Source organism: Harpia harpyja, chromosome 14 (assembly GCF_026419915.1).
Source record: "Harpia harpyja isolate bHarHar1 chromosome 14, bHarHar1 primary haplotype, whole genome shotgun sequence".
NCBI classification, from domain to species: domain Eukaryota; kingdom Metazoa; phylum Chordata; class Aves; order Accipitriformes; family Accipitridae; genus Harpia; species Harpia harpyja.
The window spans coordinates 11,704,830-11,731,811 of record NC_068953.1 but is presented as its reverse complement, the minus strand read 5'-3'; the positions used below and the strand labels follow the sequence as shown (position 1 = coordinate 11,731,811).

The window sequence follows — 26,982 nt, the reverse complement described above, 5'->3', positions numbered from 1 at the left end:
AAAGGTCTCTTTTCAGTAGTCTGAAGCTAAGGACATTGTTGTCTCCAGTGTTGTGGGATTTCCAGTGGGCAGGTTGTGCCTCTGGGGCCATTCTTGACAAATCCAGCCTTCTCTGAACTGTGCTTTGTCTTTCCATCCCATCACTTTTGAGCTCTGTTTTTGCTTAGGACCTGGGTGATCTGAGGAAGGGATGTGTAGATGTTCAGAGGGATGCTGAAGGACAGGGACTGAGCCTTAGAAGTTGAGACCCACTTCTTATTTGTGTCTCTTCATTCGTGGTATCCAAGGGCGTGTTGTCCTGCTATGCTCCACTAAACCTTTTCATCTGGTTTCTCTTCCTTTTTTCCTATAAAAAGTTTTGAGGGGATCAGCTGGAAATATCCCAGCATGGTATGGGGGGTCTGGAGAAGTCCCCAGATGCTTCAGGGGAGCTCAAAGTGGGAGATGTTTTGACAGCCATTACTGAACCAGTTCCTCGGCATGGAGCTAGGGGGAGGTACCGTCTTTCAGATGAGATAAAATCAAAGTCCTTGCAACCCTTAAAAATTCTAAGATGCTTTTTGCAAGAATAGAGATTTTAAGAGCATTTTTATGGCCAAATGCTTGTACACCTTCCTAGTAACTTTGGTCCCAGCTATTGGTGTCCTGCAGCATTATAACATCTGCTACTTCTTCCCTAGAGATGGCTGTGCTTTCTTTAGCACTGTGTGATTGTTGCAGGTGAGATACTATATTCAGTATCTTTCAAGCAATGGAACCTTTGGGATGAGAGGCATTAATTATGTAAATGACAGTGGTGGGGGATTTTCATGGACAGGAGCAAGTGATTCACTGAGGACTTCCCATATGTATCGCCCACATGTGCTGCTCCAGTTCCTGCCCTGGCTTCCTTATGTCAAGTGAAAGGGTTGGTCTGACAGCAAAGAGGTTTGGAAAAAATCCATCTTGGGGGGAACCCCCACACTGGTGCAGGATGGAGATGCTGTACCTGGCACTGTGCTCCATGCCCAGCCTGGCTGGCAGGCAGGGAAAGTGTGTTGTAGTGGGCAGTGCTGCCTGTAGGCAACTCCTCAGGATCCTGTTGTGGCCCTCTGAGCAGAAAAGGGCAAGCAGAAGCGAGATGATTTTCTTGGCCCAAAACATGCTGCGAGTCCAGGTTCTCTCTAGAAATGCGAAATCTTTTGCTTTTGCCTCAGTGCAGTTTCATTTTCATCTCTGCAGGAGAACAAGTGACTGAAACAATTAGCACAAAGCATTTAGAAGATGTTGCCATGCACTACAGAAGAACCAACACTTAATACATTAGTCCCATCATCCCTCTGTTGAAATGAAAGCATCTCCCAACTGGTGTTGGACTGCTGTCATAACATTTGAATGCCAGCCAATCTCACCACCTCACTCTTGCAGGCAGCTAGTTTTGATGTGTGGGGTTTCTTTGCAAGTACAGAGATGTGAGGAAGTCACTCGAGCGTGCAGGCGGTGGGAAGTGGACCATGAGCTCCCGTGGGGGCTGCATGGGTGTGGGATGCACCAGACTGGAGCATCGGTGCTGGGGGGAGCTGGCGTAAGCAGGCATGATGGGAGAGGTGGCCGCAGCATGCTTGGCTGAGTGGGGAGGGCAGCCCTGAAGACCAGGACTCCATCTGCAGTCACCTTGGGACTCCCCCACCCTGGTATATTTTTGTTTCCTCTTCCCCATGGTAAATCTCATTTTCCTCCAGAAACCTGCATTTCACCATGCATGTGTTTTTAACTGCATGCATGTGATGAAGAAAACAACCAGAGGTGTGATGTATCACAGCCTAATTCATGCCCCCCCTGCATATTTTTTTTTTTTTTTTTTTTTTTTAGGGCTGTTGCTCCACACCTAAGACTTCTTGGCTTTGATTTTTTTCTTTCATGAATCGTGTCTCAGGGGAGGAAACTGTTGGATAATACAATGATTTGTTTTGGCAGTTGCCTGCGGGTGCCGGCCCTCCAGCCTTCCTGAATATGTTCTCAGATGTGAACTGCTCAGCCCAAAGGGTCAGCAGGGCCTTGATCTTTAACCTTAATAAAAACCTGGTCAAAATAACAATAAGCAAAGGAACCAGCTCACTGGTGTTTGCTGTGCTCTGCCAGCTCTGAAATTCAGACAGAGGCCAGCACCAAGCCACCTCCTCCAAGGGAGACCTTGTCTCCAAAGCTGGGGTTCCTCATGCCTCGAGGTCCACCACTGCCAAACCCCGCAGCCAGGATGTGGTGTTTGCCCTCTGCTCAGGAGGGAGCCTTTGCCCACAGGCTATCGCTGTGCAATAGCTACAAAGCCACGCTAAGTGTTTCTTGGTAGCAAACACAAAAAAAGTCGTAATTTCTCATGACCCCCAGTTTGTAACAAAGCTGGGTCCTGTCCATGTGGATAGGATCAAATCCTTTTGTAAACAGTTGTTGTCATTACTACTCTAAGCCCTGTTATCACAGTATGGGACAGCAGAAGCCCATAACAGCGTCCTTTCCCCAACCCCTATCGCTGTGCGTGGCTGCCCTGTGACTTTGGGATGCCTGAGCACAAGGAGCTGTAAGAGGAAAGTATTTCATCTATCCAATGCTGCGAGAACAGAAACCTCCTCCAGAGAAATCCCACCTGTCCTAGCTTCCTCTGCCCTGCACGGTGCAAAAATAAGACACCTTAACTTTAATAATGACATTCAGAGTTCCCATCCATAATCTTCTTGCAGCCCTTTGTGGGGCGGATGCGGCATCCCCCATGCCCCTACCCCGCAGCACCAGGGATGGGGTAATGGGGACAACTCGCACTTGTTTCAAGAAACAGAGGTCTGTCAGTATGAGCTGGGAGCCTCCCCGAGATGCTGCATGACTAAGACTTTTATAATGCTGCCTACGCCTCAAGACAGTGTTTTAGGGCTAATCAACTAAAGGTAAAATATTTAGATGCTTCCCTCCCAGGCAGGGGGGGTCTGGAGGGACCAGCCAAGGCTGTGCACCGCCCTGGCGAACGGGCGGCTGTGCATGGGCTGGTCCTTGCTGGGAGCAGTGGGGTTCGTGTCACCGAGGGTAATGCAGGGATGCTCCCCGGGGAGTGTCAGCGCCGTCGGTGCAACCCGCGCCCTTCCGTCGGGGTGCGCCGGGAGCGTCACCGCGCTGGCTGCGCTCTCCTGGTGATACTCAGGAGGGGCTGGGCTTTATGCTGGGGCTCCGTCTCTGATTATCCCAATAAATCGCTTATCTATTGGTATCGGCCTTGTAAAGACTGCAAGTGTCTGTCCCTTCCCTCCCCAAACCTTTCTATCTAGGAGGTTTCTGTTGGTTTTGGGGTACTGATCCCATAGATGGCATGCGTGCTATTATTGTGCTGCTTCTATACAGAGATGAAAATAATTTGATTCAGCTATTCAAAATATCATTATTGGCTACAGAAAATTCAGAGCTAGTTAAATGTGACTATTATTCCATTCAAAAAGGTTTTCATAAAAAATTATTTGAGGGGGGGGCTGAAGAGATACAAGGTTTAGGTCAGAAGAAAGTTCTTTCTCTGTGTGTTTTTTCCTTGCCTGTTTATCTGTGGAGGTTTTTTAAAGGTGTTTTCACTGTGTTGTATAAAGGCCACTCTAGAAAGCCCTGGTGCAGTTAGCTGAAAATCCCTGGTATTGACTCTGATGGTGCAAGGCTGGGCCTAAGGCAACTCTGCCAATTCTTATTAGAGCCTTTTCCCCTCCACAAGACCCAGACTGATGCTCGCTGACAACCTTGGAGCTAAACTCAATTTTGACAGAAACCACTGGTGCAAAATGCACAGAGTTCAGCAAGCTGTTTCTGAATCTGCAGCAGCTTTTGGGACTGGGTTCCTCTTACTTCTGGACTTGTCTCTGCCCTCATTTGCATTTTGGTCAGCTAGAAAGGGCTTGCACAAAAATCTGCTTGCTGGCAGTACAACACCCACAGGCAGCTTCGAATAGCATTGATTCAGATACTAATTGCAGGCAGCCTGCTGCCTGCCAGGGCACTGCCTGCTGCAATTGCAGCCCTGTGATGGATAGCAAAGTAGAGTGTAAGTGAATTAGGGAAAGCAAGAATATAATTAAATAAAATCAGTGGCATAATTAGATCTGTTCTGTGTGAATGGAGTTCTGGATGCCAATCTGCATCCTAAGGCCATGCTTTGGGTGCTCAGCCCCTTTTTGTGAGCACACAAGAACCTACCTGAAAAACGAGGTTGCAAAAAGGGGTGTGCACATGTATGCTATGGCCATCACAGACCACTTTCCTATAAAGGTAGCTTAATTTTTTTCCCTAAACAGGGAAATCCTGTTACATGACTGAATAGCTCCACGCGTGGATCCCCAGCCTTACCTTCAGGTGTCACCCACTGTGCCAACACCTGAGACATGCCTATGGGGACAGCATTGTTCTTCTGTTTCCCATACATCAGTATTAGATGAACTTCCCTCCTTGACAACTGTTTTAAGGTCAATGTGTTTCTTATGCCATGCGTGGGATTCAGTCAGGAGTGATGGCTGTGACCCCAGGCAGCAGTAGCTACACAGGACCTGTAAAGTTCCCAAAGCCTGGGAAAGTCCAAACCCCTCTGAAATGGCCTTCAGCTTCCTGGTGGTGACGGTGGTTAAGCTTTGGTGCAGCGAAGGCTTTAAAGGCATGTTAGAGACAACAGCGTTAAAGTGATGCTCCCATGTAGCTGGTTGAAATGTGGGTGACACTTCAGGGCTGCAGCTGTGGCAGATGTGTGCTGGGCAGCATCCAGGGGCTGCTTTCATTCTTCCTATGAAAGACCAGTGTTAGGGACCACTTGGCACAGCCCAGGTGCTGAGCTCACCTATCCAGGTTGACCTCAGTGCTACCTTGGGTTGGCAGAGACCTTTCAGCCTATCTCTGTGCCATGGAGGGACATGCGAATCACATAGGGACAGCCGGGGTGCATCTCTGTGAGCGTTACTGAGGGCCTTGCCCTTACTTTCTCTTATTTTGCTTGTTACACACCACAGTCATCCCTGGAGAAGGTCGTGGCTGGAAGCCAAGGTGACCCACCATGTGGGGCTCCCGGGGTGGAGCTGTGAGCCCTGCTCCCTGTGCCCTGACCCGGCTGACATAGTACACCTGAGTACCTTGAAGAATCTGTTTCAATGCAAAATGTGTCTGCTTTTGCTCTGGAGACAGAGATCTCTCCCCATATAAAGTGGGAATTGTGCTACTGATTTGCTGGAGGGTCTGCTGCTGAGAAGCACGGGCAAGGAATGACACAGAGTTTACCAGTGTCTGTGTTTTCGGGTGGGTCGAGTGGGTGGATGCATGCTTGGCGCTTGGCACTTGGCTGTGTGCGTGTCAGAGGGGAGGGTGGTACAGGGTTTGCACCTCCCAGCGGAAGAAAACCCCCCTTTTTCACTAATACTGTAGGTAAGTAGAAGCCAAATATGTGTCTTTTTAACCAGAGCATCTTCAGTTACACTAGGAGTTTGGGCTTCATAATATTTTCCACCCTGAAGTGCATTTCTACATGCTTTCCATTGGGGATTCCTAAACGTTCTGCAGACGATCTCTCTCCAGCCTCTGGAGGCAGGGCTCTGCGTTAGCAGCTCAGAACCCCCCGGCCCTTTGCCTGATCTCATCTCTGCAAGCAGCTCCACTTACACCAGAGACTGGTTCTGCTGGGCACAGTGGGAGTCCCGCTGTGTTTGTTGTCAAATAGATGTGTTGAGTGCATGGCAGGACTGGGACCTCCTGCACCCATCAGATAAAGCAGTGCACTGTGCTTGTGGGAGGGTGCTGCCTTATATGATGACATTAAATGCACAGAGGGATGAAGTATTTCTGATTTAGCTACCTCAGAGCTGGATGTCTCATCCACGCTACCCTTCTGGACTCACTTTATAGTCACTGGAAGGAGACCGGTACCTCTATCCATTTCTTAGACACCTACCAAGTGTCTCCTGGTGGACACTACCAGGATGGGAGACGTTGGGGACTGGGCCACCAGCTGACACGTGAGACTTCACTGCAGGTGGCCCAAGGTAGGAGAGGGGAACCCCACTTTTCCATCAAGGGCTGGCTAGGCAGGGCTCTGTCCCTATGGAGCCCCGTGTCATCCCTCCCTCCCCAGCACAGCTGTGGATGCTCCCCCATGCTTTGTCGCTGTGTCCTCCTCATGTTCCCAGAGTTGTTTCACTGGCAGAGGCAGCATCCTGAGCCTGCTTTTGGAATGCCATCCATCATCCCCCCACACTGGCTTAGCTTTTTCAGCAGGAGTATGGGGCTGGAGGCTGGGACAAGGGATGCCTCTTCTTTTGGGCCCCGGGGCTCTGCAGGAATGCGCTAATTGCTGCTGCAACAAAAGCTGCTTCTGTGCGGTGCTGTGCACGGCTGTGCTGATCCTTCCCAGGCCCCATGCAAACGCTCCCAGCGGTTTCTGCTGTGTGCTCTGCAGACACTCCTAGCATATTTGCAAAGGACTTAGATTTATCTTTTCTCGTGCTGTTCTACTTAAAAGGCATATTTGGGGCATGCCAAGAGCTTGCCTGGAAAAAGCATTTCCTCCTCCTCCCCTTCTCAAATACAGAGGGCTGTTCACTCAAGTCTACCTTGAATAATGCTACCTGAAATTCCAAGGAGTTTTCTTAAGCAAAAATACCCTGTGCTCACCAGCTATCTACTGCTGTCATGTTTACCAGGCTCCCCGGTGTCTGATGATTCAGCAGCACTCCTTGCTCTGAGATTTTTTTTTTTTTTACCTACAGTTTTTGCTGAGGCAGCATTATTTCCTTTATCTCTGTGCCAGCGCATTTGGGCAGGTTGCTGTGATCTTCCTCCTGGCTCCGTGGCCCAGTGGAGATCATACATAGCAGAGTACTGCTGTGGATGGCCTGAGCAATGGCACAAGCATCCCACAGCCATGTGCTGTGACTTCACCAGGACTGTGGAACACTTCAGCAGCCTGTTTTAATCCCCAAACACCGCTACTTGGAGCAGCAGGAAACAACTTAGTGGCAGCTTTCTGGAAATTAAAGGATGCAAAAAGAAGTTAGGGTAATGCAGCGGCTTTTCCCAGGGAAAAGGAGCAAAATCACGTGCAGGTTGTGGCAAGGACAGTTTAAGTCACTCTGGGAAGTTTGTGCCAAGCATGTTGGAAGTGGCTCCCTTCGCAAACACTCAGGTTTTTGCATTGTGGTTCAAGAAGTGGAAGGCATTGGCTGCAGAAAGCCACATATATGGAAATAAAGTGAGTGTGTGCAAGAACCAGAGAGCCAGCCCATGGGTACGTGGTCTGGTGGCTTGGCTGGGTGCGCCCACGCCTGCAGGTCTACTGCGAGGGGACGGGAAAGGGGTGGCTGTGTCATGCGGGCAGAGGGGTCTCTGCGGAGGTGGCTGGGCTTAGACAACAGCAGAGAACTTCTTGATATGGATGAGCTCGCTCTGTGCCAGACTGACCATGCTGGGGCTCTCAGAGCCCCTAGATGCTGCTTCAGTTATTAAAAACCGCCTCTGCGCAGAGATGGGCTGCTGAGATCTGAACGTGAGAGCCCCGCGTAAACCTCTCGCTGCGGTCCCCTTCACTAGGACATGTGTCCTCACCGTGGGGAGGAGGGAGGGTCAGGGTGATGCGCTCTTTTGTTTCTATGTTTAAAAATCCATCAAGCCAAAGCAGGGGCCAGGCAGCCACAGCGTGGGGAGTGCTCTGCTGGAAGTGTTTTTCTGTCGTTCCTGAAGAGCACGCTGAGCAGGCAGAGGGGAACTCAGCGGGGCAAAACTCCTCTCTGCACAAAAGGTAAAAGTGACATTGGCTCTGGCATTGCTCCCAAGCCCTTACAGTGTGTTTTGTACATACGCTGGCACTTTATGAGCCCTCAAAATAAGCTCTCTCTAGTCCTGAGATTAGGCTTTATTGCAGGTGGGGCTCATAGCAATGTCTCTGGCTGTGTTTGCCTAACAATGTCCATCATGTTTTTATTTGATTATAATGTTGCCAAAGCGTGGCCATTAGCTTTTACATTTTTCATGCTGTGTGTCAGCTCCCTTTTCTCTTTTTGGAAGCTTTCCAGGGAAGGGTTTAGCTGTTGGGATGAGCAAGGCTGGGCCACTGCCTCTTGTACATCCGACCACATTGCCTTTCAGCAAGCTCCCTGGCACCGCAGTGTGCAGGCCTGACTGCGTCCGAGTGAAGCTCTGTGCCAATGTTTCTATTTTCATAGGTTGCTTATAAAAACCCTTGGACATTGCGCTCCTCACCTGGTTAAGAGCTATGCCTGGGTTCACAGTGCTGCCCTGCTGGGGCTGTGCTGTTTGTTGCTTTGGGGGCTGCAGGCATCTTTCCATGTGCAGAAAGGCAGAGGCTGCTTTTATCCTGCCTTTGCTGCAAAATGTGATTTTCCTAGAGGCAGTGCAGGATTGGGCCCTGCCTTGCACTCCATCCTTGTCTCCATTTTCAGGCTGGCTGGTCACCAAGCTAATCTACGCGGGCAATGTGTCCCTGTGAGCTGGCATAGTGCTGCTGTGTTTGGGCTGCACCCAAATCAACCCAACCTTGGAGAGTGGCTCCCAGTTCTCCATTCCCTAGGATTAATGCAGGAATATCTGTCAGCAGCTGCAATAAGTTGCAGAAAACCAAACCCATACTTGGTTCCTGCAAAAGATAAAGATTTAGCCGCAGGCTGAGAAGGAAGATCTCCCGTGGCTGGGGAAGGGGCAAAGCAGGCACGTCAGTGGGATGGATGGATGGGTTGTGCTGCAGGGTGGTTCCTGGAAGGCACCAGCCTGGCCTGGCTTCGCTCAACCTGACCCTGACAAATCCAGCCTAATGTAATTTTTTTTTAAGTGCAATGTCTGGATCTTGCTACTAGGGAGCTTTACAAATGGCTGAGGCTGACAGACAGACACACAGGTCACTATTGAGCCGTCAAGCCTGCGGAGACCATGTAGCATGTTAGCTGGTGAGAGGGTCCCAGTGCAATGCCTCTGCTGAACTCTGCACCATTGGTGCCTGGCTGGCTCGGTGATGCTCGATGCAGGGGCCCGGGGTCTGGCATCCTCTGGCAAAATCCCATCTGCCCTAGAGTAGCCCAGGGGAGGGTGCAGATCTGCCTTGTGGCTTACCCCATCCTGCGCACCAGCTGTTGCACAGGTGCTTTTGGAAACATCATTCTTGGTTTTTAGGGGTAGTGGGTCTTCTCATTGCAGATGAGGCCCATGTTGCGGTCATGGGCAATGGGCTGCCAGGGGTAAAATACCAAGAGCATTACTTGAAAGGCAGCTTGTTTTGGAGGTGGTGAAAAATGTAGCTCTCTGAGTGCCAAATATCAATAGTTGCTGGAAAAAAAGAGCATTTTTGTTGTTGTAAAAAGGCCTGTAATGCATAGGTCGGTGTGGGATGTTAAGGCCCTCATGGCAGAGGGCAGGGGCAGGAAGACCTGTGCTGTCCTGCAGAAACGAGCCCCAGGGGCCCACCTGAGCCCTGAAGGAGACACCGAGATACCTCCTGGTGCCCTCAAAAGATTTGCCCTCCCCTCTTGTCCATGGAGTGTTTCTGACAAAGTGGCATTTGCTACTGAAAACCCTTTGAAGGCAGAGCGAGCACCAAGCACCAGGTGCTGTAGAGCAAACAGAAGTAGCATTTTCAGTCACTGCAACTAATTAGCCTGCAGTCCCACTCCATTCAGAGGTGGCTTTCATCATCTTTTGTATCCTCAGGATCCCAAAGTGCAGCAAATCCCCCTCAATGACTCTGCTCTTTCTGCACTCCCTTTTCCCCCCATGTCTCCTTGTGAAATCAAAGTATTCAAAAGATCTTGTGGGTATGTATATCTATCTATATGTCGATACATACATATTTCTCATCACATTGCATCCAGTACAGTCAAGTCACGTAAAAGGCCTATTGCATGTTTTGTTGGCATAGAGAAGTAGAGATTTTGCCCGTCAGACCTAGCAGAAGTTAGTTATTTAATCTAGAGTAGCCTATGGAGAAATGAATGGGGATGAAATTGCTCTGAGCCTCTCAGTAGCCTTTTTGTGCCACCTTTAAGGATTGGAGTATAAGGCTGGAAAAACATGGTATCAGTTTCTGCCTTCATTGCTTACCTGTTGGCACAGCATTTTAACATCAACAAATAAAAGATAGGTGAGGGTGTTTTGGGGATGAGTAGGATGGGAGTATCTCAGTTACTAAAGCCACTGAAAAATTATTCTCAGTCTAACTTTCCATATGAAAAAGCAGGTTAATTGAACTTGAGCCATGTAGTAGAAATGTGCTGATTCCAACAACATTTTCCAGCAGCAAAAAAGAAGTTGAAATATTTTGTTTGGACAGTATCAAAACTCCAGCAGAAGCAGAATGTTTCTGTTCTGTCACTTAAATTAATTTCATGTAATGTAGGCCGTAAATTTTAATACTGTATTGTCTTTATAGATTGTATAATTCCACACGCATGTAGTGCATAATTTAAGAAATGCATAGGAACAAAAGGCATAATGAAGAGAGTCACTGAAGTTTCACACTGTAATGGCCCTAAATTGATTGCTGGGAGGAAGTGTTGTTTCTTGGCAAACACAAGAATTCTAGCTTTTTATGCAGAATCAGAATCAATCTCTCCCTTAATGTCGGGATTTCCCAAGTAATGGAAATTGCAGTTCCCGGCCAGCTCTGCTCAGGATGTAGTCTGTGTTAATTATTCATCAGAGTCAGATATAATAGGAGATAACTTAGAGGAAACCTGGGATAACACCACTGCTTTAATGTCATGTCACATCCCCAGGCTGGACGTGGAGCAAAGGAGGATGCCCGTCTCACAGTGCCTGGGGATGGACGGTCATGGTCTGCTGGTGGAGGGGGCGGTGGGTGTCTCGGACCCTGCGGGGCTGGAGGACGCCGTAGCTCTGTGTGTTCGTAGAGGCCCAGTTTGAACGCTACAAAACCCTGACGTGGGCTGAAGAGCCCAACAGCTCGTCGTGGCTCTTGGCTCTGCCTTGCAAATGTTCAGCCTGCGGCTGCTAAAGTAATAACGGTGCTGTTGCTGCCAGAAGCCAGAATCAGCTTTCGTTTGCTTCGTTTAGCAAAATACTGAAATCCTTGTAGAGTGTGCGTGCGTACAAGTGAGGTAGCAGCAGTTCATGCTGGTTTGCACGGGGGACCCCTGGGAAGATGTGTGTGGTGGTTACTCATCTCGGCTGAACGTTGTCCGGTGACGGGGAGCATGCAGGAGGCACCCACAGCCTCAGTGTGCTTGTCCTGCACTGGGTCTCGCCAGCACCTGGTGAGAAAGAGGCAGTAGCAAGAATTTATTTTCAAGGTTTCCAGAAAAATTGCTGCACTGGCATTGCTGTTGGAAAGGGAAAATGTGGAGGAGGGTAGGAGTGAGAGCCCAGGGTCCCCCAGTACTGCACAGGGCCAGGGCTTTGCTGGGGCCAGGCAAGCCCCAGCTGCCACGTTACAGGATGGGTGCTGAGCCAGCTGCACGGGGACCAGAGGAGGCTTCTGTGAAGGAAACATGGCAGTTTGATACAGTCCCTGTGCAAACAGAGCTGCTTCCTTGGTCCAAAACTTGCTGCCTCCAAGTTTCTGCCATGTAATTTCTTCTAGCTATTTCAAAGGAAGGTTTCATTACCAGCTAATTTGATTTTATGGTAAGCACTGAGATGTTTGGGTTTGTTTCTTTCAAGTCCCAGGATCTGGGAGTCCTGTGGCTACCTCAGCATCTCAGCTGCTGTATAAAACTAGCGACCTTTCCAGGTCCTCGGAATAATAGACTTGAAAGGCAAGGTGAATACATATTATTTTATGCAGTTTTCCAGAAATCTTATTGCATTGTTATCTGTGAAAAGCCACGTTTATTTTGGCATTCGAGACACCTTTGAGCATCTAGGATGCAGCCCTGTGGCAACCTGTAGCCCTGGGGGCAACCTGCATTAGGGAGGAAACGTGCATTTCATCCTCGGTTTAAGCTTTGAGTGGTGTTATGCAGAAGGAACAGAGTTGCCTTATTGCCCCAGGATGGGGTAGGAGAGCCTGGAGGCTGCAGTGCCTGAGCCTGTGACAGCATGGTCCAGCCTGGAGGGAAAAGCAGTTGGTGGGACTCTTTCCTCCAGCCTCCTGCCTGATCTCTGCAGAGGGCAGGGGACCTGTGCTGGGGCAGCAAACACTGCTGTAAAGCCAAGAGACGTCCCCAGGGTCCGCTCCCAGCTCTGCCTGGGAGCTGCTGCTATCAGATTCACCCACTCACAAGTGATTCCTGGTCCAGGAGTGATAATTGCATGAGAACTGTTCTGGTAATTCCACAACAAACTTGTAGTCACCTTGAAAAAATAGCCTCTTTTGTATCAGCAGTACCTTCCCAAAAACTTTTCAAGGAGGAAAACAATTTTGAGTTTCTAATAAAGGTCTCCAACATCAGCTGAGCAGGTTTTATTTTAATTTTTCTTCTCCACAAAAGTTTCCATTGTGTCCAAAAGCTGTTTTCTGTCAAAAAAGGTTTTGATGGAAAATATTTTACTAAACCTATTTGAAGCTGATATAAAGCATTGCCAAGAAAGAGGGAATGAATAAACCCTGTGGCAGCTACTCGGCACATTAAAGGACATATCACCCAACTTCCCAGAGCCTCAGGAGAGTGGTTGGGTGGTCCTGGTGCTGGGGCAGTGGGGCAGGGCACGTCACAGCCCCTGGTAAATGTTAAGCTAACAAATAAATCTGCTTTACTCAGCAGCCAGAATATAGCCTTCAAACTGGGGTGAAGCTTTCTAAATATCGTTTGGCATGTTTTCTTTAAAGGAAGGAAGGATCTTAATTCCAGCATTCCAACCCAAAATAGACATCTCTAAGAATAGCCCTTCCCCATTGCGGGGCAGGATGCCGTCAGGAGGAAAAAGGGTCGGGGGAAACAAGAAGTGCTTTCCCTAAATAGCCAGACTGTAATTGCAAAGTGATGGGTTTCAACTCTGACTGCGGGTGATTGCCCCTGGCGCATCCAAGAGAGTTGAGGTGGCTTGGAGCTGCCAACGGCCCCTTGGACAGGGACCAGAGCAGCTCACCGGCTCCTTGGGTTGATGGAGCTGTTCCTTAGAGACCTGCCAGCCATCCTGCAGTGGACACGCGTTGGCATCCTCCACCCTGCTGCTGTCAGAGCCCATCGTCCAGCTGGGGAGGGTGCACACCCACAGTGCTGCGTCCTGGAGCAAGGAGAGGATGCCCCAGCTGTGCTCGGCGTGTCCTGGCAGAGAGAAGCGAAGGTGTCCCATGGAAAAAATTAGGTTGGGCGGCATGACCTACTGAAGTCTCTTCCACTGTGAGTTATCCTATATTCAGGGGCTACCAAGCTGGAAGGCTTTTGTGTGCGGCTGTGCATGTCTGGGGTAGGGAGGACTTTTGTTCCTGTCTCTTTGGGTTTAAAGTGCAATAATGCTGGAATACCCCAAGTCCCATGAAGTTCAAAAGAGATTGAATGGATGGAGTCTGTAGTCCCACCCCCTTTTCCCTAGACAGTATAGGTTTGCATCACTTGAACAGTTTTGACTTTAATATTCCCCTTTTGGGGGTCACATTTTCTATGCAAATATGAGGTTTAGAGAGGAATCTTGGAGCGAGAGATGAGTTTCTCATATAGCCTTACGACACCAGGAATTGTGGCTTTAAGAAAAATACTGATTCTCATGGAAGTCCTAACGAAACAATAAAAACTGACGGCACAGGCAAGTCCTTCTGCCCTCATTTCCTTTCTTTCAATGCTGGCAGTGGAATTTAAATCTCACAAGTTATAAACACCCTCAGATTCTGAGAGCTTAACATCTCTCGGAGGTGCAAGCTGCATCTTCCCCGTTCCTATATATTATACCTATTCCTGGTATACCCCTCCAGGAGCTGTGTTTGAAGCTTTTCTCTGTGCGGCACTGGTGTTGTGTTTGAATTGAGCTTTTCCCCCAGAAGTCAATAACCAGACTCAGGTGATACTCAACACTACATAGCACAATCCCAAGTTTTTCAGGAGCGTGTGTCAGACCTTAAATATCATGATACTGGCTTTACAGAATCGCACCTTTAGTTTAAAAACAATATTCTGAGGGCTGCAATGTGCTTGGTGGAGGGTGTCATTTGTCCTAGTTCATATCTAGGGCAAGTGTCTCCATGCAAGCTGGTTGTGTAGACTCCCTTGGCACTAAGTGGACAGAAAAAGGTGATTTTGGGGCAGAATCACTCCCTGCTGTGATGGTATTAAAGGTATAAGAAAGTGAATGAACTGCTTCTACTTTTATAGCCTAGCTTTACAACTGAGATGATTTATGTATTCAGGTGGGTTTGAAAAATGTTGGCCTAAAACCAGGCAAAACCCGCTGGGTTTGGCCAATTACTTGCTTTGTATTTTGGGCCCTTCTCAAATAAAACTCAAGGTGGGTGTAACGAAACCACAAAAACCCAAATCTGAAAGATAGCTTGCACAAACCCTGAAAAGCCCCCAGGAGCTGAATCTCGTGGTCCGGAAAGAGGGAAAAATAATAAGGTGGAAAAATGTGAGCTCCACCAGGCTGCAAACCTGAAACCCTTTGGTGCTTGTTTGTGAAAAATCAAGCCAAGGAGCTGAGCTCCTGCCAAACTTTCTGCTGCGGAAAGGGCTGGTCCAGCCTGAGCTGCCTCCTTCCTGCTGCTCACACACACCAAGGAATAAACCCTCTGCAGAGATGAGAGAGGAAAAAACCCTTCCTCCGAGATACAGCTTCAAACATGCCTCTGTGAGTCCATGCTGTGTGCCCGTCAGCGGAGGAGGTCCACCTTCAACGATAGGTCCTGGAGCTGCAGCTCTCTGCTCTGTGTGGATGCAAAGGTCTCATTTTAGTGACAAAAATGGCCCTTTTGGGCATCTTTGCTCAGGGTGCTGCTGGCGAGGGCGATGCCAGCTGGAGTTTGCTGTGCCAAAGGAATAAGTGCTATCCTGGAAACTATGCTAAGGCACATGGAGAATAAGGAGGTGATTGGTGACAGCCAATATCAATTCAGTAAGGGCAAATCATGCCTGACGAATTTGGTGGCCTTCTATGATGGGGTTACAGCATTGGTGGACAAGGGAAGAGCAGCTGACATCATCTACCTGGACTTGTGCAAAGCATTTGACGCTGTCCCACATGACATCCTTGTCTCTAAGTTGGAGAGACATGGATTTGACAGATGGACCCCTCAGTGGATAAGGAATTGGCTGGATGGTCGCACTCAAAGAGCTGCACTCAACAGCTCGATGTCCAAGTGGAGAGCAGTGATGAGTGGCGTTCCTCAGGGGTCATCGGTCTTGGGACCGGCACTGTTTAACATCTTTGTCGGCGACATGGACAGCGGGATTTAGTGCACCCTCACCAAGTTTGCCAACAACACCAAGCTGTGTGGTGCGGTCAACATGCTGGAGGGAAGGGATGCCATCCAGAGGGACCTTGACAGGCTTGAGAGGTGGGCCCGCACAAACCTCAGGAAGGTCAACAAGGCCAAGTGCAAGGTCCTGCACGTGGGTCAGGGCAATCCCAAGCACAAATACGGGCTGGGCTATGAGTGGATTGAGAGCAGCCCTGAGGAGAAGGACCTAGGGGTGTCGGTTGATGAGAAGCTCCACATGACCCGCTAGTGTGTGCTCACAGCCCAGAAAGCCAACCGTATCCCGGGCTGCATCAAAAGAAGCGTGACCAGCAGGTCGAGGGAGGGGATTCTCCCCCTCTACTCTGCTCTCGTGAGACCCCACCTGCAGTACTGCGTTCAGCTCTGGGCCCCCAACATAAGAAGGACATGGACCTGTTGGAGCGAGTCCAGAGGAGGGCCATGAAGATGATCAGAGGGCTGGAGCACCTCTCCTATGAAGACAGGTTGAGAGAGTTGGGATTGTCCAGCCTGGAGAAGAGAAGGCTCTGGGAAAAACCCTATAGCAGCCTTCCAGTACCTAAAGGGGGCCTACAAGAAAGCTGAGAGGGACTTCTTACAAGGGCATGTAGTGACAGGACAAGGGGTAATGGCTTTAAACTGAAAGAAGGTAGATTTAGATTAGATGTAAGGAAGAAGTTCTTCACTGTGAGGGTGGTGAGACACTAGAACAGGTTGCCCAGAGAAGTTGTGGTTGCCCCATCCCTGGCAGTGTTCAAGGCCAGGTTGGATGGGGCTTTGAGCAACCTGGTCTAGTGGAAGGTGTCCCTGCCCATGGCAGAGGGGTTGGAACTAGATGATCTCTAAGGTCCCTTCCAACCCAAACCATTCTATGATAGAAGCAGCTAAAGGTTTTTGATCCATGTGATGCTCCTGCCCTTGTTTTCAGGCCTAGCTGCTGAAGTGTGTTTGGGAGAACAAAGACATGAAAGTGTCAGGTTATCTCCTTTGATCCCCTCCGTCCCCTTCTTTTCTGTATTTTTGGAATCATCTGCAGGAGATCAGTCAGTTTTACCTCCGTACTTCTCCCTTGCAGATCCCCCAGGAGACAAAATAAAAAAACCAGGCCCAGCACATACGGTCAGAGGGAGCAGAGCTGTACAGCAGAGGAGTGGCCACAGCACGTATGCCTGGCTCTTGCTGTCACCCAGCCACGCACCATTTATTTTTCCCCCGCTCTGAGCCCAGGTTTTATTCACCAATGCCTCTGTTGTACTCGGGAATCTCTCTGCTCTCCTGAGCTCCTGAAAATATCCCTCCTTGCCCCCCCAGGGTGGGATAACACGGTGCTCGTGGTCTCCAGCCTCACACGAGCCCATCTGCATGCAGAGCTGTAGCCTGCAACACAATAGATAAATTATTCATTTTTCCAGTATTTGTGCCTCTCTTTCTTATATTTTGTCCCTGAAAAGGGGGTGTGAAGGGCTCCTCCAAACAAAGCGTGTGACCCCACACTCCTGTGCTGGGTTTTTATAGCTACTTGGCTCAGGATAAACATTTTTTTTTTGTTTTAGCCTAGAAATCTCTTTTTAAGGAGTCACTGCCCGTAGCTCCAGCCCCAGCAGGTATTGCTGCTAAGCCGGCATTGCTGAGAAACCTCCCACAGGTCTCGCTGTGCTCAGACGAGTAGTGGCCCCACTGAAAGCCCTGAGTTTTGTGACTGCTTTCTCAAGTGTTACTGATCTCCATAGGTGCTCTAGCTCCTATAGGTGTTAGTGATTGCGGACGATCAGGGCAAGCACATTGTGAAATCATTTCTCGGCAAAGAGTGGGAAAATGCAGGTTTCCTGGCATACTTTTCTGGCTTTCGTGATTTATTGCAAATCTCTTCTGGTTGTTATTTGTGTCATTATCTTTATCAGTTTTTATCTATTTTCATTGTTCTAAGGTGAAATCAGGGTGGTTTGTTTTGTTTCATATGACTGACGGGCGAAGGTAGACCATGTTCTGCCTCCAGCTCACCAGCACCAGCGTCCCTCCTGCCCACCCTCAGGTTCACTTGTATGATGAGTTTCTGAGTGCAGGCACATCTCTGTCCAACTCTTTCTTTCTCAGCACCGTTGGTGACACTGGGAAAGCCCAGCCTGGCTCTCAGGTCACAGGAAAAGCTGCTGTGGAGTAGGTGCAAAACAGTAAGGAAGAGGCTGCAGAATGCTCTTGTCAACATCAGTTATCAGTGTCTTGCTACTGGGAAAGACTTGTACTTCTGTTAGTGCTGTATGGTTTCAGGCAGAAAGCATTTATGTGCAGTTTTTTAATACAGGTTAGGAAAAAAAATGGTTGAAGTACAGAATGGGTGGTCTACCATATAGCCCGTCTGTGTTGGGTCGGGTACAAGTCCCAGCTTGCAAATCTCTGTTTAGTTGAGCAGTGAGGACTGAAGGACCTGTGCAGCAGGTACACTGCTGAGGCTCCAGCACCAGAATTGGAGCCTGTCTCCATGAGGACAGCCTCATGATTCCCCTATGGTGTGCAGATACGGGGCACAGCTTCCCCCATCTGCCTTGGGGAGGTACATGGAGGAAGGGGCTTTGGGGTCATTGTAGATCTTTTCATGCACCAGCCAGTTATCCAAAGGAATTTACCCCGGGGATGGGTTTTGCAGAGCTCCCTGCAGCTGTGGCAGAACAAATCCTACTGCATACCCACAGGCCAACAGAGAGGTGGCTTTGAGGAATTTGTGGTAATAAGGAGTCCTGTCCTCAGGTTTGTGGTACCTGTGTGTAAAGCCTGTGGGCTGCGTCTCTGAGGAGGCTGCTTATTCCCCAACTGCTCTTCACCCCTCTCTGTGTCCCAGGACTGATGCAAAGCCTTTGTGCCTTGTATTGTAATTGTGTAAGGCAAGATTCAGGAAGAAGCCATGAGATTTAGAGGAAAACTGAGAGGTTGGCACATCACTTTTGGGGATGCAGGTGAAAATCCCGGCTGTTGACTCAAACCCCAAACCAAAACGGCCCGTAAGTGCGTTTTGGAGCAAACCTTTATGAGGGTTCTGTGTGCAGAGACCCCAACGACTTTCATCCTCTTACCTATTAGTCTCAGCACCATTCATCTCTCCAAAGCATGCCAGAATTAACCTTTTTCTGAAGGCTGCTCAGGATACAATCAGAAAACACCTTTTGCTTAAATTGCTTGAAAATATTTGCCACTTGCAGGGGAAGAAACCCATCAATTCAACCTTGTTTTTCCATTTTCTTTAGCAGGCACTGTGTACTCCATCTGACTAAGTGGACCACAGTGTTCCAAGGATAAAAATTACATGTAATATGAGATAAAGAATCAGGCAAAATATTTATGTAATGAAATCGTAATGGTAGTTCTAAAGGTCTGTGGCAGGGCATGGCAGAAAAGAAATGCTCCTCTTGCTGGCTTGTCACAGGGGCGGACAGATGCACAACGAAAGACACTCACAGGGGTAGGAAAAAAGGGGTTTTTATTAGGAAATTTGATCTGCCCTTTCTAGCAAAAAAAAAAAATCTACCAAATGATATCAAGTAATTTACAGGATCTAATCTGATTGCAGCTGTCTTAATTATTTGTCAGCTTTATATGGACATGGTTTCCCTTTGTTTTGAAGTAGTAAACATTCTCTGTAATCCTCAAACCCCAGCGGCTGCTGATGTATGGAAACCAGAGAGCGATGCTGACCTAAACCACTGAGGGCCCTGAGTGTCACAAGCTGCAACTGGGAGTGGATCCAAATTCATCCCATACTTTGCTGGCAGATCCATCTCTGGCATCCTGGCTTGGGCTGGGACAGCTACAAGGGCCAGTCACAAATGTGGTAAGAAAGCCAAATTTTCTGAAAGGAAAAGATGGTTCAGATTCATTCAGGCTCCAATTCCAGCCTAATATTGGCCAAGCAAGGTAGACTACTTTGTTGTCCTTATCCAGCAATTAAATGTAGTTGGAGTTTTTCATATCGCGTATTGAAATGGCTCTTAAGCACACACTTTATGCTGATCAGAGCTCTCAGTGGCCAAATCTGATAAAAGGAAATTTCACCTGGAGTTAGACAATCCCTTGAGTGTCCTGAATAATAAGTGATACTGAAACGTGGAATTATTGCTTCATTTTTAGCAGAAGTAACACTGTAGGTGATCTCTTTGCAGAAGTGTTAAAATCAGTCAAGCACAGTCTGGGTGGTGTTTTAAAATAAATTGTAGTCACAAGCACTTAGCGTATTTTGAGTGTATGTTAGGGACAGACCAGCCAAGGCCACTTGTATTTTGGAAAGTTCAAATAAAAGCAACTAGCATCTAAATTGTTGTGTTTTGGCTGCAGCCTCTGAGGTCCCCTGGGCAGATGTATGGGGATGGAGCAGAGCAGGTGTTCCCTCTGCTTTTTCTCATCTGCGCACTCAAGCCCAAAGAGCTGGTTGTATCCTGAGCCCATTGAGAGAGAGGGCACGGGAGAAAGGATGGGGTGAGCACTGGCCAACTTCTCCCCTGGCCTGGGGGGAGTCAGGTCACCGCACACCCACGTCTTGCCTTATTTATCTAGAATATTTTTTCCCTGAGCTGGCTGTGTTTTTCCAAACCTAGCTGTATCACGTGTATCACAGCAGAGCCTTGCTCACGGCTCAGCCGTGGGGTATTGCTGCTGCAGAAAGAGAACGGATGCACTCTGGGAGCTTAAATGCAACATCAAGTGGCTCTCAATGCTGTGCCCAGCAGGTTTGCTGCAACCATTCCTGCAAGGAACATTTGCTGAGTATTTACTGAGGTGACTGTGCACTGGGAGATGTTTTTCTTCCCCCTGAGCTGGACAAGTGTGATAGCAGCAGGGAAGGGTACCACAGACCTCCCCAGTGCCTTGCTAGCACCACGCTGCACTGATGGAACTGCTACACAGACCTTTCTCTTCAGGAGTTCCAGCAGTCTCGGGAGTAGCTGGTCTGTTGGGATTATTTGGTATTATTTCCCCATGTAGGCAAGCCCTACAGCCCAGGAATCAGGGGCTTTTCTGCAGCAAAGGCTCCTCTCTGGCCATGTCCTTCTGAACAGCAGCAAAAGATGACCAAGGCCTTGTGCCGCAGGACAGTGCGGAGGAATGTGAAAGTTTACTGCCACTGGGAAGAGTCTTTATATGACCATGGAAAGAGCACCCTGGCAGTGCTGCAAGGGGAACTGAAAAGTGAGGAGAGAGGTATTTTTTTTTTTCTTTCCTTTTAAAAGCAATTTCCATGAAGGCTGCTTTTTTTTCCACATGAGCTTTCTGGGCACTTCCGCAACGGGACTGTATTCAGCCCTCACTATTTCCTGAGGAGGTAGAAGCTGAGGTCGTTCCTATCGGCTCTGCAGACTTTGTCATCCTTTTGCTGTCTGTGAAATAGTAGCCTGAATATGATGACAGAGAAAAAAAAATACAATAACTCTCCCCTTCCCTTTCCAACCCAAGCCCTTGCCAAAGCAATAAAAACCTTTAAACAATAGCCAGTCATGACATAAACCAGTCCTTGAGCAGCCTGCCAAAATTCACCTCAAGAAAGTAGGTCCAAAAATAAACACTAACCTATAAAAAGCCCCACAGACTTAAAGATAGTCATCCCATTGTGCTAATTGCTTTCACATCTGGCTCAGAAATGAGGAGTGTATACGAGCATGGAGAGGCCACCAATAACTCACTTCAGCTAAGCACAAAAGCATGTGCGTAGCATCAACCACGTGAGCCATCTATTTCTACTCAGCAGATCTCAGATGCTGGGGCTCAATTTTAAGTTCGTGTTTAAATAATGGGGTTGGTTGCGATGTTAATAAACAGCGCATGGTCCAATGCTTTCACGGGTGGGATATTTCAAGGTGAATATAGAGAAACTGGTTTCATTTCCCTTTTTCCCCCTCCATCAGTTATCGGACCACAGTGCTGTCAGCTCTGAACAGTTTTTGCTTGGCCGCCTCCTTGGAAAGAAGTCAGCCCCTGGGGTGGTTTGAAGGTTTCACCTTTGATAAATCAAGGGCTTCAGCAAGATGGGATATACAAAGGAAAACTAGCTGGGGACGGTTTCATAAGGTCTTTTCTGTGTGCCGAGGAGGTGACCCCAAAATGTGACCTCGTGTGAACTTGCTTGGAAGAACAAAACTCCCGTCAGGCTCCTGGCAGGTCCCAGGGAGCCAGAGATGTAGTGTGATGCTCTGCATTCTCTGCTCTGGGCATGCGTTCATCTTTTTTCATGCCAATGTCTAGATCTTTTATATGACTGTGATTCAGTGGGTCTGGACTGTCTCCTACTTGCTTGTATGCCCATTTGTTTGTGTAGTTGATTGAATGTTATGGTGTGAGCAACCTCTTTGCTTGCTGGATGCAATTTAAAGCACACCCTCCCTACAGCCTTGGACTTCGTGGTGAGGCCAATGTACAGAGGAAAATCCAGACTCCCCCCTGCCAAAGCCCATGGTGTATTGAAGTGGCTACACAGACGGTCTCCCCAAAATCACTGGGTTTTATTTCCGATAGTTCCTTGGGCACTGCTGAGAATATCACCAGTAAATTAGTACATCTTCTGAGATCACGACTGCTGTGATTACATGAGTTATCTGTGTCTTAACCTTGTGGATGTGCAGAGCAGCCTGCCCTGAGCATCTGTGGTTTGGTGGTTGTGACTCATCATGAGAGCTCAAGGAGAGATTTGTAATGATTTATTCATGCCACATTTATTGTTTGGAAAGCTCAATCAAATGCTACTATGGTTAGACTGAATAATTCATCTGCCAGTCTGCTTTTGATCTCTTCATTGGTTTCTCTCTTTAAGAGCCTCATGTTTGGAGGTGAAGATCGTTTTAGTCTAGAGGCAATTTTCCAAGCTTTCTATCTTTGGAAACCAAAACTTCAAGGGAAGATTTTCAGTAGGTCTGGCCTTGGTGAAGGACTAAGGATGTTTTTGAGAGAGTCTCGGTTCATCTGCCTTGGGTCAGTTAGACGTCCAAGTCTAGGTATCACTGTGTATCTCTTATGGGACATGGAAGAAATGCACCTTCTCTTGCACTGTTTGCCTAATTGTAAAAAAAGTCATCTAAGATAATACAGATAATGGCCTCTGGAGAGGCCTATTTCTTCCTACTGACTGTAAAGGAAAATTTTTTAGGTTGCAATGTCTAAACTTAGGTGAGGTGACTCCTGTTCAGCATGTCCCCCACAGGCCAAACTGGGGCAAGTGGGCTCCTATTAAATGTCATGTGTAGCTCCTGAGCTCCAGGGAAATTTTGTGTGAGGACAGAGGTATGTCAGGGTAAAGTGGCATTTGCGTCTCCACGTGGCGGGTCTCGCTGGTTTAACTCCATCATTTTCCCAGTGTCTTTGAGAAATTTGGTGAAATATTTTCCTGTAGATGAGAGCCAATCCCTCAGCTCTGAGGCAGGGCCGGAGGTGGGATGTATTTGCTCCATCAGGATGAGGGTATGAGAGGGGTGGGAATGGCCACCCCTGCCTTTGCACCTGGCAAATGAGGAGGTGGTGGGCAGGACAGGGCAGAGGTTTTGCTTTGCCTCCCCTCACTGCAGCCTGCCCTTGTGCACTTGCAGTTGGCTTAAACATATCCCCTTAGTTTATTGATAGAAAAGTCAGGGCGGAAAAGGAGATGTGAACTTCGGCAGAATATGCAGGTTCTGGGAAAACAATCACTAAACCCCTCAAGAATGTTAAAAAAAAAAAAAAAGCACATGAAACACATACTTAAGGAATGATACGCTTAGCCAACTGTCACTGATTTGTGCAAAATAGTTGGACTGTTTGTTGCTCATGCCTCTTTCAGGGCAGCAGGATACATACAGCATGCTTCCACCTCAGGGAAAGGAAAGGTTTCACAACACACATTTTTAATAGTTTTTCTATTAATAGCTCCTGTGTCAGAACTGAGTGCAGGATGGGAATGCACATACTGATGTGCTGACAGCACAAGGTGGTTTCTCAAGCCTTTGCCAACACGTGCAGACAGTTCCGGCTGCATTGCAGCATTAACTGTGGGTTGATTCCTTCCTACCTTATACTATATTTACAAGGACTTTTTACAAGGGCATGTAGTGACAGGACAAGGGATAATGGCTTTAAACTGAAAGAGGGTACATTTAGATTAGATATTAGGATGAAGTTCTTCACTATGAGGGTGGTGAGGCACTGGAACAGAGAAGCCATGGGTGCCCCATCCCTGGAAGGGTTCAAGGCCAGGTTGGATGGGGCTTTGAGCAACCTGGTCTAGTGGAAGGTGTCCCTGCCCATGGCAGGGGGGTTGGAACTAGATGATCTCTAAGGTCCCTTCCAACCCAAACCATTCTATGATTCTATATTTACTCCACTACAGGCTTATGGATGTTGCAGAGGTCATCCCACCTTAAACCAGAGCAAGGGAGAGGAGTCAGGTCCTGCTGGGGCAACCTGTTGATGAACTGCATTTTTGTAGCCATTCAAGGATACCGAGGAAGTGACTCAAATGAGTTGGAATTAACCACAAATTTGAATTTGGTATTGCCCCTTATTTATACATGGGTATTTGCCCTGCTGGGGCTCAGCTGTCTGCCTGCAGAGCACAGAGAGGTGACTGCCAGCAGACTGGGGAGCTGGGTTTTCTAAGAAGTCCAACCAGCAGGATGGTGGCACTTCCAAGTGCTGCATGGGGCTGTGGAGGAGCTGGCACAAACACCTGAGCTTCTCCAACCATGGAAAAAGGATGCGAGCTCTTCTAGAGGCAGTTGGCAGAGAAAGGGAGAGCCCCACATGATCTCCAGTGGCTGCCCATGTCCAAAGCTGGTTCTTTCTCCTTGCCAACCTGCTCAGCCTCCTCTCCCTCTCCTCCAGGTTCAGTGTCGAACCCCCCAGCCCTCCTCCTGCCAGTCCCAGCCTCTGGTGTAGCAGTGGGGGGCTCAGTGATGGCCATAACCATCTTTTTCCACCGGCCATGTGCAGAGATCAAAGCAGCCCAGGCCTCACCTCAAGAGTCCTTGGCACTCTGTGTTTTATGATCAACTCATAATTTTCACCAGAATGCAGGAAACCCAGTAAAACCCTGGAAAGTCTCATGTGTTTCCCAGCCAGATGGAGCCTGCTGCAGGACCATGCCCATGTATGTGCAGCTTGTCCCTAGGAGCCAGCCTTGGTTTCATAAATAGATAAAATCTTGAAACCTGTTTGAATCCCTGAAGTAGCCCTGGGCCAGATGGGAGCGTGTGCTGCCTGTGAGCATCCTTGTCCTTCAGCATGACAGCATGGGATGCACCACACAGTTTAATTTTCTTTTAATCCTCCATGAATTAATGTGACTTTTGAAAATTACTCTGCTATTGAATAGACAATTGATCCCTTTCAGGCAGGTATAATGTTTGTAGGAGAGAGAGGAATATTCAAAAGTGGTGTTAAACTGTGACTGGGCAATGTTATGGGTACATGTAGACTCATGACGGATGCTATAAAAGATCTGGATCTGGTTATTTTCAGAAGGGCAGCTTATGATCCAGCATAATGCTATATTAATAGGCAGCGAGAATGTAGAGCTGTGACAGAAAGATTGACAGCTTTTGGCAGTAGATTTTGTACTTAGGTATCTAAATGTATCCCTTGAAATTCCAGTTTAGTCAACTAGGCAAACCTGAGCTGACGTGCTGAAAATTGGCACCCCTGCTTAACATCAGCCTCACGTTTTCACCCTTGTTTTTCTTTTTTGACTCTGAGCTAAAATGGTCAAGGCTTTGGGACAAACTGTGTTCTCACATGTCCATCAAAACTGGATATGCCCCACCAGAACCAGGAGTGGCAGATTTGCAATTTTAGTGAATTTCCTGCTGTTGGAGTTGTAGTCACAATTAAGGAATGCAGATTAATTACTTGAATAAATGGAGGGGATGTGAATAGTCTACTTAATTCGGTGTGGTACCCAGAGCACGAGGGTTTGGGGACAGCTTACTGTGTGCAGTTGATAACTTCTTGCTTGAGTCAGTTAGCTTGCAAATTTGACTGTTTTACCCGTGGTAATCCTCCTTGACTTTGTAGCTTTTAGGTATGTCATTAGCCCTTCACTTGAAAAGGCACTCCAAGTGCTATGGTGGGACCAAAGCTTCATCCATTTTGATGTCCCCTGCTGTCCCTCTGCATCGTGGTGCTTGTGGGTGCTTCCCCAGAAAGTCCTGGTCTGTGTGCTTTGCAGAGCACCCGTGGGCCACTTACAATATTATCTAATTATTATTGCTTAATTTAGCAAATACTTTAAAAACCATGTGGTTGCCTACAACAATTAGTGGTGTCCCTCATCGTGCAGTGATTCATCTGAACAAAATTAGCTCCAGGCAGGGAGCGAGAGCGGGTGTAGATGGAGGCTGGGAGTGTGCAAGGACCAGAGAGCAGGACTGGTCCGAGGGTGTGTGCGTGTCCTGCCAAGGGGCAGAGGTTGGCTTGCTTTGATTGAAATTATTTTATCTGGTTTAGCTATAGAAAAGCAACTTGTGTGCTGAACTTTTTATTTCAGTTTGGTTAAGCTGATTCTTCAGCCGGCTAAAGCAAGATGCGTGTTTAAAGAGAAATCAAAGTGTGCTAAACTTTGTATACACAAAACAGTTTGAGTTATTTTTTATTTCAGATCTTTGGCAACAGAGGCATGGCTTTCTCATGGAGGCCAGCTCTGTGTGTGTGTGTGCACAGAAAGCAGTGGGGCAGGGTGTCACTGCCCTCACAAGAAGCTGTAAAACATTTTGGTACAGTCTCAGTCCGCAGCTGTGATAGCTGGGAAAAGGAGAGGAAATTGAAAAAGGCTATGAGAAGACAGATGTATCAGCCTGAGTATTTGATGAGCCATCCACACAGCTCACAGTTAATCTAAAGCAGTAAAATGAAGCAAACGACAATCTTTCCTCTGGATAAAGTGGGACACAGAGGTCCTCACAGCAGACCTGATGGGTGTTTTCACAAGCTGGAGAGAAACCCCCGTGGGTTAGCTGGAGTGGCTGTGCTAACCACCACCGGCACTACTGGGCTCCTCCTGTTCCAGTGCCTTTTCTCAGGCTAAAGCCTGAAATAAATGGGGAAGGACCCTCTCCCAGGAGACATTACCGATGTTGCTGGGTGACTGGTGCACGATGCCCTGGTCCTGCATCAGGCTGTGCCGTGGTGAGGCTCCTGGGGACACCGTGCATCTCCTCACCTGGGGTGCCAGCACCCCCACCCTGGTTCACCCACCCACCCCAGCAAGGCCTCTGCTTGGCCACAGGCTGGCCCAGGAGCACCAGTGCTGGCACCAGGTTGCCCAATGAGGGCACTGGTTTGCCTATGGGTGGCACTCAGTTGCCCAGGTGTGACACTAGGATGCTCAAGGACTGTACTGGGTTGCCCACTGATGGCACCAGGGTTTGTCTGGGAATGGGATCAAGTTGCCCAGCAAAGGCACTAGGTTGCACAGAGCCTGCACTGAGTTGCCCAGGGGTGGTACTGGGTTGCCCACTGAGGGCACTGAGTTCACAGGATCATAGAATGTCTCAAGCTGAAAGGGACCCATGAGGATCATTGAGCCCAACTCTCTACTCCTTGCCGGACTACCTAAAACTAAACCATATGACTAGGTGTGTTGTCCAGCTGCTCAAGAGTTGCCCAACAGCTGCACCTGGTTGCCCAGGGGC

At 48.4% G+C, this 26,982-nt stretch overlaps 1 protein-coding gene across 2 annotated transcripts in view; it reads left to right on the top strand.

Moving 5' to 3' along the window:
- TEKT3 (tektin 3) overlaps positions 1 to 26,982 on the top strand; it is a 52,191-nt gene that overhangs the window by 14,633 nt on the left and 10,576 nt on the right. The window contains exon 1 of one of the 2 annotated variants that reach the window (XM_052808095.1): positions 13,195 to 13,283. The exons of the other annotated variant lie outside the window; for it this stretch is intronic. The gene's annotated coding sequence lies outside the window, so the exon portion shown is untranslated. Of the gene's footprint in view, positions 1 to 13,194; positions 13,284 to 26,982 lie in introns of those variants that run through there. 2 annotated transcript variants of the gene reach the window in all.